The sequence below is a fragment of the Pseudorasbora parva genome, chromosome 11 (genome assembly GCF_024679245.1).
Source record: "Pseudorasbora parva isolate DD20220531a chromosome 11, ASM2467924v1, whole genome shotgun sequence".
NCBI classification, from domain to species: Eukaryota; Metazoa; Chordata; class Actinopteri; order Cypriniformes; family Gobionidae; genus Pseudorasbora; species Pseudorasbora parva.
The window spans coordinates 35,448,253-35,460,100 of NC_090182.1; positions in this window are offsets into that span (position 1 = coordinate 35,448,253).

Genomic DNA, 11,848 nt, shown 5'->3' on the forward strand with positions numbered 1-11,848 from the left:
AATGTTGAGCCAGAGGTGCTGAAAAGCGGAGTTGCAACATGCTCTCATCTCCCGGTGTGCACATAGTCACGTGGCTCATGGAGCGCTCAACACTTCTAGCGCTCTTTGTCAATGCATTTGAATGGCTTAAGCGAATACACAACAGTTTACACTATACAGATGTTTGCTGCCAGTTTTGTTAAACAGTACAGCTTAGTGGTGTGCATTGATTATTAAGTCAGCCATAGTCACAGGATCGTTTTATTATGGAGAGTGATAGAGATGTAGCATTGTTAACATTAATTTTATTCTTGTATTTAGCCCTCAGGTATTCTTTACTAATTGGTCACACACTCATACTCATATTGATGGTCAATTGTGACCATACACCATAACTATTTTTCAATTAAATAAGTGTTCTATATTTTAGTTCAATAATGTTTATTGAATATTTTGAAGAGATCTTTTGGTAGGCTACTAAAATACTAATTTTGCAATAATTATTGTCAATTAATGACCACTTAAAATATATTTCTTCTAATATTTTTATTATTTATATTTCAATTTGTGTAGTAATTAAAGTTAAAATATAGAATTTCAATTTAAAGAGGCAAATTGGTTATTTTGTTGCTTATAAAATAATAATGTTAATTTGTAGTGCCATTATAGTTGCCTTATGGCTCTTTAATAAATCTACATATATCTAATCTAGTTGCTCAAAAACAGTCTTCCATTTGAATAAATTTTTAGATATGATTAAACACTAGATTTCTTTAAATGTGAAATTTTAAAATGTTTAGAACTTATGCATCATATTAGGACTTAGTAATCTAATATTTTTAATGAATTATGATTCTTATATAAGCTCACACAAGTGAATATTAATGAATGCGAGCACATTTAATTTGACCTATGAAACGTTTAAAATAGTGCTAAGACAAACTATTTTGCCCTTATTATGTACAGTAAGCTATATAGTACTACATATGAATTGATACTAAATTAAGTTTGAAATAGACTTTTTATTAAATAAGGACCCGGTTACATCAAACATTTTGGCTCCCCTTAGCGACCATGAATCAAAAACATTTTTTTTTTGTTGATAATTATTGATAGTCTCTCTCCAGAGAACATTTCTGCAGGGGTTTGGTTCCGATCAGTCAAATAAGCTGGGAGTCATTTGCAAAAGTAGGTTTTACAAAAAACCTAAAATATCTTGAAATTGGCGCCTGCAGGCCGAAACCTGGCAAGTGGGGTATCGTTGGACTCGGCAACGATTCAGGAGTCTAAAGAGAAGAGTCTCGTGAAAATAAGTCAACCACACCCAAAGTTATAAGCCCTTTTAAAAAAAAAATCTCCACTAGGTGGCGCTGTTTCGAAACTTATCAGGCTACTTCAGGGCAATCGTGGTGATGACCCATACCGAGTTTCGTAAGAATCCGTTCATGCGTTCATAAAATACAGCATTTTGGCACATAATTCAAGATGGCCGACAGCCAAAATGGCCGACATGGTAAAATTGGATATCAGTCGACTCTGCATGATAGTCCAGGCAAAGTAATTCATTTAGGAGCCAAAAATAGAACTAATTGTAAAATATTTTTTTTCAGCTTAGATCATTTCTATGAGGTGTCCAGAACAACATACTAAAAGTCCTAAGAAATCCTAGTTGAGGAAATATGTTAAATTCTCATCAATCCGAGATGTGTGCCAGTAAGGCCAGACAGCAATAGACCCCAATGGGGCAATTTTTTTCCTTTACTCCTATCAAAATGAAACTTTACACAATGAAAGTATACATGAAAAGTACATTTTTTTGTTTTACAAGTTTCTTTGAAAATTATTTTTACTATGCAAATGAGCTATACACTAATCGAATATGCCCAAAATACACCCAAATGAGCTTATTTTTTCCTTTACGCCTACCACACAATAAAACTGTACACAATGAAAGTCGACATGAAAAGTAAAACATTTTGTATTAGAAGTTTCTTTGAAAATAAACTTGAATATGCAAATGAGCTATACACTAATCGAATATGCCCAAAATACACCCTAATGGGCTTATTTTTTTCTTTACACCTATCACAATCAAACCTCACACAGTGAAAGTATACATGCATGAAAAGTAACATTTTTGTTTTCCAAGTTTCTTGGAAAAATCTATTTTAAATATGCAAATTCTTACATTAATGATGTCTCTTACTGAAATATGTAGTAGAAACCCCATGAAAGATCTACGTTATTTAAAAAATTCGATTTTATATTTGGACCATGAGCGGCGCCTTTTTATTTGAGTTCTAGGTTGATGACGTAGAATGGTTGCACTCGGCAATCAGCTGGAGTGACTTTAATTACATCAACCTAGAACGCAAACAAAATGGCGCTGCCCATGGTCCAAATATAAAATCGATTTTTTAAATAACGTAGATCTTTCATGGGTTTTCTACTACATATTTCAGTAAGAGACATCATTAATGTTATATTAAGCCATACAAGTCTCAACACCAGGGGATCCCTTTAAGAGGAAACGTTCCCACAACAATGTTCTTGAAACGTCTTTATCATGTTATTTGTGCTTGACTGATTGTCTCATAATGTTGAGGGGAAAAGTTCCCACAACGTTCTTGATACGTCTTTATCAGGTTATTTGTGCATGACTGATGTTCTCATAATATTGAGAGGAAATGTTCTCACAACATTGTTGGAATGTTCTTATGATGTTATTTGTGTTTGACTGGTGTTCTCATAATGTTGAGCGAAAACATTCTCACAACAATGTTCTTGCAACGTCTTTATCATGTTATTTGTGCTTGACTGGTTCTCATAATGTTGAGAGGAAACGTTCCCACATCAACGTTCAATGAAACGTCTTTATCATGTTATTTGTGCTTGACTGATGTTCTCATAATGTTTAGGAGAAACGTTCCCACAACAATGTTCTTGAAACGTCTTTATCATGTTATTTGTGCTTGACTGATGTTCTCATAATATTGAGAGGAAACGTTCTCACAACAACATTGTTGGAACATTCTTATGATGTTATTTATGCTTGACTGATGTTCTCATAATGTTGAGCGAAAACGTTCTCACAACAATGTTCCCTTTCGAAAGGGAACTCGAGCTGCGTCAGCTGACGCTATGGGGAACGCCTCCAGCGCGACCGGTGTCTGAGCTACTATCAAATAACAGCAATCCTATTGACCTGCGATAGCCTATGATGTCATCAAGGTGCGACCAGGAAGTATATAAGGGCGCCTTGCAAACATGACACCAGCTTCTTCGTCTTCAGGGACTGTTTTTGTCTGAATGCTTCAAGTCAAAGGTAATCCAAATTCCTTTATTTTCTGCCTGGGATTAAGAGCATGCACAATCAAGCTCTTGTGGAGTCATTTGTTCGATTGTGTGTAATGTGAGCGAGGGTTTCAATCCGAGATCGCTCCGTTCTCATCTAGCGCTCTTCCTGAGGGAAGAGCATTTTTTCATCTGAGAGTAGTGATGTGGTCCCCGCTCACGCAGAGGCTGAGCGCGGATGCGCGTCACAGTCCCTCGAATGGGGTCGCCGATCGCCGCGAGGGGATGTTTCCCTCCGGCGATCTAGCGACTGACGAGATTAATCACGAATGCTCGTAGGAATGGCTGGTGAGAAGGGAAATAAATTTCTCGGCCATCCTGACCGTGTATGCTGAGCCGATGGCTGTTATGAGCGCGCTGCATGCAGGCTGCGGCCGTCATGCGGGCGCATTAAAGGAGAGATTGCTTGTTTAAACGGAATGATCAATTTCTCCCCGGCCATAGAACCGTCGGCTCATTTGAGCTTTTCCATTCCATATTCAGTGTATTCACGGACATCAGCGGTTGGTAAACGCTGATGTTTGGAGGATGGGTGGATATGGGTATGTGTTCTCGCCCCGGATTGCTGTTAAGAATAATCTAGAAAGATCCGGGTAGGCGGGGACACTAAGAGCTCAAACCCTGCCATCTGAGCTTCTTTCAACTATGTTTCAAGAAGTTTAGATGGCGGGGCATACACGGCAGCGGGTCAGCCTGGTGCTACTTTTACGCCATGTCGGTGTTGCAAGTCAGCCTGCTGAGGGATCTCAATCAGGGAAAATACCCTTTTAGATGCCATTATGTGGTATGTTTAGAGCTAGCTTTGCTAGGAGAGAATAGCCGTCGTTGTATGTACAGCTGTGTGAACAGTTTTTGCCTTCTCTCTGTGTGATGAAGCAGTATTGAGGCAACCGCTCATTCTTGTGGGATTGTGCTGTTGTTTTAGGTGAGTATGCTCTTCTAGTCAAACAGGAAGCTCTTAGCCACCCCAGGGTAAAGCGGTTAACGTTGCCCCTCGTTGAATTTCATAGACGGGAGGGTGAGTTCAGGCTGACGCACAAACTACAGATTTATGTCTAGCATCGCATGGCTTGGACGGAGTATTATTGAGGTTTTTTCGCTCCCCTGAGCCATGGATAATACTCTTATGCAGGCTGGCCCTCTCAGGGCCGCCGCGTCTGTTGGCCTAGGCTTTTTCGGGATGGGGGGCATTTCTTTCCAAAGAAGGAAAGTAATTATCGCCCAAGACCCTCTGTTTGAATATTGCAGGGCGTTTTCTTTCGCATCCCTAGTCAGCCTCCTCTTACATTAGAGTCGTCTGGTCAAGGCCCGCCCCCTTCTCTGCGTTTTGGGGTTTTTAGTAATGCAGGTTGGTGTGAAGCAGAATGAACAGCGACTTAGCCAGTGGTCGTGGGGCGGGGTTTGGCGTCCCACGCTTGTACGTGGGTGGGCTAGTTTTGCGAAAACCCCGCTTTCCAGAGCTTGTTCCAGAGCCCTGGCCCCATCCTGGGGGATGTTGGGCCGATGGTATGCCCTCTGCTCTGTGTCTTCTCCTCCACCTTTTAGGGCTCGGGTTGAGCTGCACTCGCAACCTGCGTGCTTCGTGATGGTTTGGTCGGATGCTCCCCTGGAAACCAAAGCATTGCCATGGCTGACGCCCTAGCGTGAACGGTAGGCCGCTTCAGCAGTACATCGTCGACAAGCAGGCCCATCATGGCCTCCCTGGGGATGAGTCCCCAGGTGGTAACTGGATGTCTAGTTCTTCGTCAGCCAAGCAGACAGCCACTGTCAGCCCGACTTGGAGTGGCCAGCATTCATCCAACCTGCCAGCGAGCATTCGTTAGTAGGCCTCCCTAGACCTCCCTGAGGGCCTGCTGTGGTAGCAGTAGACCTCGTCTGGCTTCCCCCGAGGGGTTGTTCCTGGGCTTCAGTCACTGGATGACAGGTAGTAGGCCTCGTAGTAGGCCTCCTCCATATTAAATTTAATCTCCTACCGTATCGGAGAGAAATGTAGCCGCACGTTGATCTGCCATGTATGGGTCTTTAACGCAGAGACTCTCCTCATGTGTTTGCAGTTTAAATATAATGATGCATTTTAAAGTTAATGGCCAAACGTGTCATTACAAAAGTTCACAATGCTGCTGCAGGTGAAATATAATGTGGACAACACTGAATAAATATATTTTTGTCAGATTAAATATTGATAGTTGGTCACTCAAACCCCTTTATCTAAACTTCTCTACTTAACCGTCTGACGCACATCCGTCATGTTTGTAGTTTTTTAACGCTTTTTATCCGCGTTTGTAGTTCTAATTGAATCCTCGTCCAACTCGCAATGAGTTGTGGGCAATATCAGCCGTTAGAGTGCCCATCGATCCATACTTCGAATTCGGACCGGAAATAGTAGACCATCCGGGAATCTTTGGAATACTCTTTTCAACATACTACGATTTGGGACATACTAATTCTATTTTCGAATACTATTTAGGATGGATAGTATGCAAATTGGGACGCAGGGTCATTCTTGAGTGAATCAACCGTTTCAACGAATCCACTCAATGACTAATTTACTAAGACGGTCACCAACCGCCACCTACTGGCAGTTAAGTTTCATGTTTAAACATTCTTTTCAAAATTCTTATTTGAATATACAAAAAATATTTAAAACGAATTCAAAACATTTATTTAATGCTGTTTTAATTTTTCAGTGACAGAATTGATCAAATTTAAGAAAATAAAAGGAAAGCTGAAGCACAGCCTATATTTAATAAGATTAGAGAAAAAAAATGCCCTTTATAAAAGGTAAAAATATCACAAATATGCAGATGTAAATATGACAAAGCTGGTTGAACACTGGTAAGAATATTGCTTCGGAATAAATTATATTTTAAATAAATAAATAAATAAATAAAAAATTCCGGACAAGCACATTTTTTACTCTGACAAGTGAATGACAGATGTACTTGTCCAAAGGAAAAGCACCTGAACAGGCTTAATGTTGAGCCTTGCTGTATAAATGTATAAATGCCACATAAAGACAATGAAGAGACAAAAAAACAATCACCTCGTTTTTTTCAAAAACCAAACAATGTAAGTCTCCTGTGCCCTTTTGGCTTTCCCAGATGTGGCAGGTTAGATTTTTTAAGGGGAATAGCTAGTCTGACAATAATGGCAAAAAGGCTTTTGCACTTAGCAAACACAGCAAAATGTGGAGACCATAACTATGCATTTAGGTGAGTGGACAGAAACAAATAATAAATAAACACAAAAAAAGGGATTAAAAAAATAAATAATAATAATAATAATAATAATAAATGTTAATATTTCCTACATCATTCTAATCTGTAAATTGCAACAAACTTAAAAAAAATGAAATTTAAAATTAACACTTAAATTTCACATTTTTAGTTATTCTTATGTTAGGGTGATTGGCATACTAGTCAAATAAAAGCCCAATCATTAGCCCAAATTACGCAAAATAACTACTTGAGCACTAGTTAAAGCCCAAATTACGGTAAATAACAAATTGAGCTTAAATCATTTGCTGACAGCTTGGTCCCCCCCAGTTAAAAATTTCTATCTGCACCCCTGGCTGTGTCTGAAGGTGGTGGTTGTGAGGTTGTGACAGTTCCCTTATTCCCTTATTGTTCCTAGTACTTACTTTAAAGTTACACTATAATTACTGAAAATTATGCTGAAAATTCGCTTTAATTATGCAGTACTTTCCGGGCCGTAATCTAAAGCGTTACCCATTTTATTTGCGACTGTGCATTTCTAGCCGCTCTGCTTTCTCTTTTAGCTCCAAATATACAGCTCCATATTGGATTCATGCAGCTCCCCGCACACTGTCTCCAACTTTGTGATCCGCTCATCCATAGTCAGTAAAGTTTTGTCCATTTCTGCAAACTTCCGTGTGAAACCAGAAATATCATTCTTGGTGGTATTAAGTTGAGATACCACCACACTTATCTCTTGCTTGATTATAGCATGTATCAAATACGCCAAAGTACTGCTGGTTTGCACATCTGTTGCCGCCTTGTGCATTTCTTCTTGTTGAATCACAACATATTTACAAGATGTGTTTAGACTTCTCAATTAGCCTTTCCAGAAGCAATTCTGTAAAATGAAAATATGATTGATGGAAAGAAATTTTGCCACAACAGTGTATTGGAAAGAAAATGCGGCCACTGTACTTTAATGTTTTTTTTTTTTTTTTTGCCACATTCACAGATAAAAATGGCACTGAAAGAGAAGCAGATTGCTTTTAATGCTCCTCATTGTAGCTAGTAACTGAGCTGACCCTAGTAAATGCATTTCTGAATAGTGCGCTGGCTTACTGATTTGATATTGATCAAAATAATGGGACAAAACAAAGAGGCTTTTATAAGGCTTGACACTTTTGTTTCACTGGATAAAATAAAAAGAAGTCATTACAACGCTATCTGATATTGACAACTGATATTCTCTTACTGACAAAGACAGTTTTGGTTTTGCAAACAGAATTTAAAGGGATCCCCTGGTGTTGAGACTTGTATGGCTTAATATAACATAAATGATGTCTCTTACTGAATTATGTAGTAGAAAACCCATGAAAGATCTACGTTATTTAAAAAATCGATTTTATATTTGGACCATGGGCGGCGCCATTTTGTTTGCGTTCTAGGTTGATGACGTATAATGGTTGAACTCCTCAATCAGCTGGCGTTACCCGTAGCTATTTTTACCACAACGCAACTCGAAAATTGTTTCAGAGTTAAACAAAACCAATGAATTGCTTTGTAATTGTACTTAAAACACACTCAAACATACATGTGCACACAAACTCACCTACACAAGTCACAAACAGATCGGCGGACGGGCACACACACCTGACAGACTGCGTTCGTGCGTTGTCTCAATCGAGATGTTGGGCTGCTCAGTCTCCACGACAGGGGCTGAATCCGAAATCGACCCCCTATACCCTGAAATAGGGCATTATTTGAAGGGACGGCCATTTGTAGTGTTGTCCGACATCATAGTGGACATGTTCGAGTGCAGTCATTCAGTCTCACGTTGCACCGCAGTGTACAGCCGATTTACAAACAGCTGTCCGACTTCACGCACCCAAACATACATGTGCACACAAACTCTCTCGCTCACACAGACTCACACACACCCCAACAGATCGGCGTGAACACACACACACACACAGACACACACACACACCCCAACAGATCGGCGCGAACACACACGCACTGCGTGCGCGCATACATAACCCTCAATCACTATTCCCTGTGTTGATATCATAGATAGACTGTTGATATGCAGTAGATTAACTGTAATGCCTAATGTATCCAGCAGAGGGAAATATCTAGGTAGGATGATGGGATAAATTAACGTGAGGAAGAGAGGCAGGATGTTTTGGTGATGATGCATGGGATTGGTTTGTGCATTAAAGTTTGAGCACAAGCTCAGTGAATTAACCTCAATCTTTAAACTTTCACTTTTAAGACACAAATTACTTTCGCTACTTTTGTTCACTAATACAACTTGAAGGAGTTAATGAAGACGATCGAGTGCGTGAAGTCGGACAGCTGTTGTGTGTAAATCGGCTGTACACTCGTTATTGCGGTGAACGTGAGACTGAATGACTGCACTTGAACATGTCCCTATGGTGTCGGACAACACTACAAATGGCCGTCCCTTCAAACAATGCCCTATTTCAAGGTATAGGGGGTCGATTTCGGATTCAGCCCATGTCGTGGAGACTGAGCAGCCCAAAATCTCGATTGAGACAGCGCAGTCTGTCAGGTGTGTGTGCCCGCCCGCCGATCTGTTTGTGACTTGTGTAGGTGAGTTTGTTTGCGCATGTATGTTTGAGTGTGTTTTTAGTACAATTACAAAGCAATTCATTGGTTTTGTTTAACTCTGAAACAATTTTCGAGTTGCGTTGTGGTAAAAATAGCTACGGGTAACGCCAGCTGATTGAGGAGTTCAACCATTATACGTCATCAACCTAGAACGCAAACAAAATGGCGCCGCCCATGGTCCAAATATAAAGTCGATTTTTTAAATAACGTAGATCTTTCATGGGTTTTCTACTACATAATTCAGTAAGAGACATCATTTATGTTATATTAAGCCATACAAGTCTCAACACCAGGGGATCCCTTTAAGAAATGTCAGGGGTTAAAGGCTTTGAAACTCAAATCGAAACTGCATTTGCTTCTTGTGCAAACTGTGGCTATAGCTTACGTTAATGCCTGACAATATGAGGTTTTGAGAAAGATGATTTCCCATGGGCTTTGTCAATGTGTCAATTTTGTCAATAACTCGCCCTCAATTTGTTCCAAACCTGTATGAATGTGTTCCTTCTGGTGAACACAAAGGGAAATATTTTGAAGAATATCATTAATCAAACAGTTGTGTGGCACCATTGTCTTCCATAGATAGTATTTTTCCCTACTATGTAAGTCAGAGGCTACTGTCAACTGTCTGGTCACCAGCATTCTTCCAAATATCTTCTTTTGTGTTCAGCAGAAATTTCATACAGCAACTTGAGTGTGATGAATAAATTATGACATCATTTGGTAACACTTTACAATATGGGTGCTGTAGGATATTCCAGCAGTGAGTCGACACAACAAAGTATTACAGAGACCCCCTCTCCGAAACCTGAACCGATCATAAAACTAATCAAGGATGCCCCAACTGGCACAGAGACATCTCTACCCCTTTACCTGTGTTATCTCAAAACCAGCACAAGGACAAGATGAGTCGCATGTTGTGTTTCCTCTTTGTTCTACAAACGTAACAGCGGGTAGAACCTCACGAAGAAGAGACTCATTTATTACTAACAGGCATAAATTTAAATTGTTATCAGGACACAGATTTGCTAAGAGCTTTTTGAAGGCTCGAAGTCAACCTCGTTGTCCCCCCTCCTTTCTCAACCCGCACATTCCAAAGGCTCTTTGAACATCACACAAAGACCTCACACCAATGCAGACATGAGGAGTAAACTTAAACCACAGATTCAATAACATTAATTAATCCACCCAACAGCGACTTAAAGGTAGGGTAGGTAAGAATTGGTTAAAAAACTTTTTTTCTAAATTTGTTTTAACATTCTTTATATATAAATACATAATTAAAATGTAAGTACTCTAAAAAAGAAAGTATAAAATTTGATTTTCTGTAGACCTCCCATGATGATTCACTCCATTCACTCCACCTTCTCCTTTCTGTACTCTTTCCAAAGCCACACCCCCAAAATACATGGACCGCTCAGCTGGAAGATGCATTATTTACCTGAGAGGAGCTGTGTATGTAGTGACATCATGTTAGAATCAAATGTAATAAAAAATAAAAAACTTTATCAGTATGAATATAAACAAATAAGATGTCTTTTAGTAATCGCTATCAAGCTAGAATATCGATACTGGTAAAGTTTAAAATATATTTTTGTTTAATTTGGTAATGAGCTAGTTATATTTATAAGGCAAAGCTAAAAACAGGTAGCATTGATACATTTTTTCCCCCCAATAACATCAGTTAAACTGTGATGAAGATGAATTTTGTGTAAGATTCATAACATATACAGTGTTTTGCATGTAAGAGTTTCCATGATGAAAGCATTGTTGATTAGTAGTAGCTAAAGCTAACTTAGTTCTAAAAAAAAAAAGGAAGTTCCTGGATGCGGTGTACTCGCTTTTACACATGCATTTTGTTATCTAAAGTAAAAATTTTGCGAAATTCAACATGACAGCGATCAACTAGAGCAAAGCATATTGAGTATTTATCATTTCTACTAATGGCTAAGTGTATAATATTGTAACTTTATGCTAAATAATGTTATGCTATATTAGGCAGCTACATGTGCTATTGATACATGCTTCATGAAAACATAAACCGAAAAAATGTATAATCAAAATGAAAGATTACCAGTCCAGCAGAAATACAGCCAGCAATGAGTCATTTTTCAGCCCCTTTAGGTCCCTCAGTTCTCGATATTGTTGGAAAGCCACGCCCATATATATTCGTATTTGATTTCTTTGTTTTATCCAAAGACTTCTTGTGCATTGCCTTTAGATGTAAGCCTACTGTCTTCCTTTTTTTTCATTGTTTGCCTTTGCTGACTGCAAAACCCTAGCTTGACAAGCCAGACCCACATCAAGATGTTTGGTCTGGAAACTCACCATAGACAGGGCGCAATCCGAGGGGCGGGATAAACGGTTGTCTTTCAAACTCCCTCTGCACGCGATAGGATAGCGCTACACCAACCAGAGCAACGAAGGTGAAACAGAGCTCGCTGATAGATTAAACATTCGCCGTATCCGGTCGGCTAAACTCCGAAAACATCTTCCCTTTTTAAGAATGACTTCATTGCCGTTCTTTGTTCTTTTATCAGAGAAAAGGTTAACTCCAAGTCTTCCTGGATCGCGGTCAAAGCTGATTTGAAAGACCGCCGCCGTTCGCCAGTTTCTGTGTTTACTAGAAGCACGCAAACGCAACTTGGCCATCGTCATTATGGCCCCGCCCGCTGACTCTGTACACTATG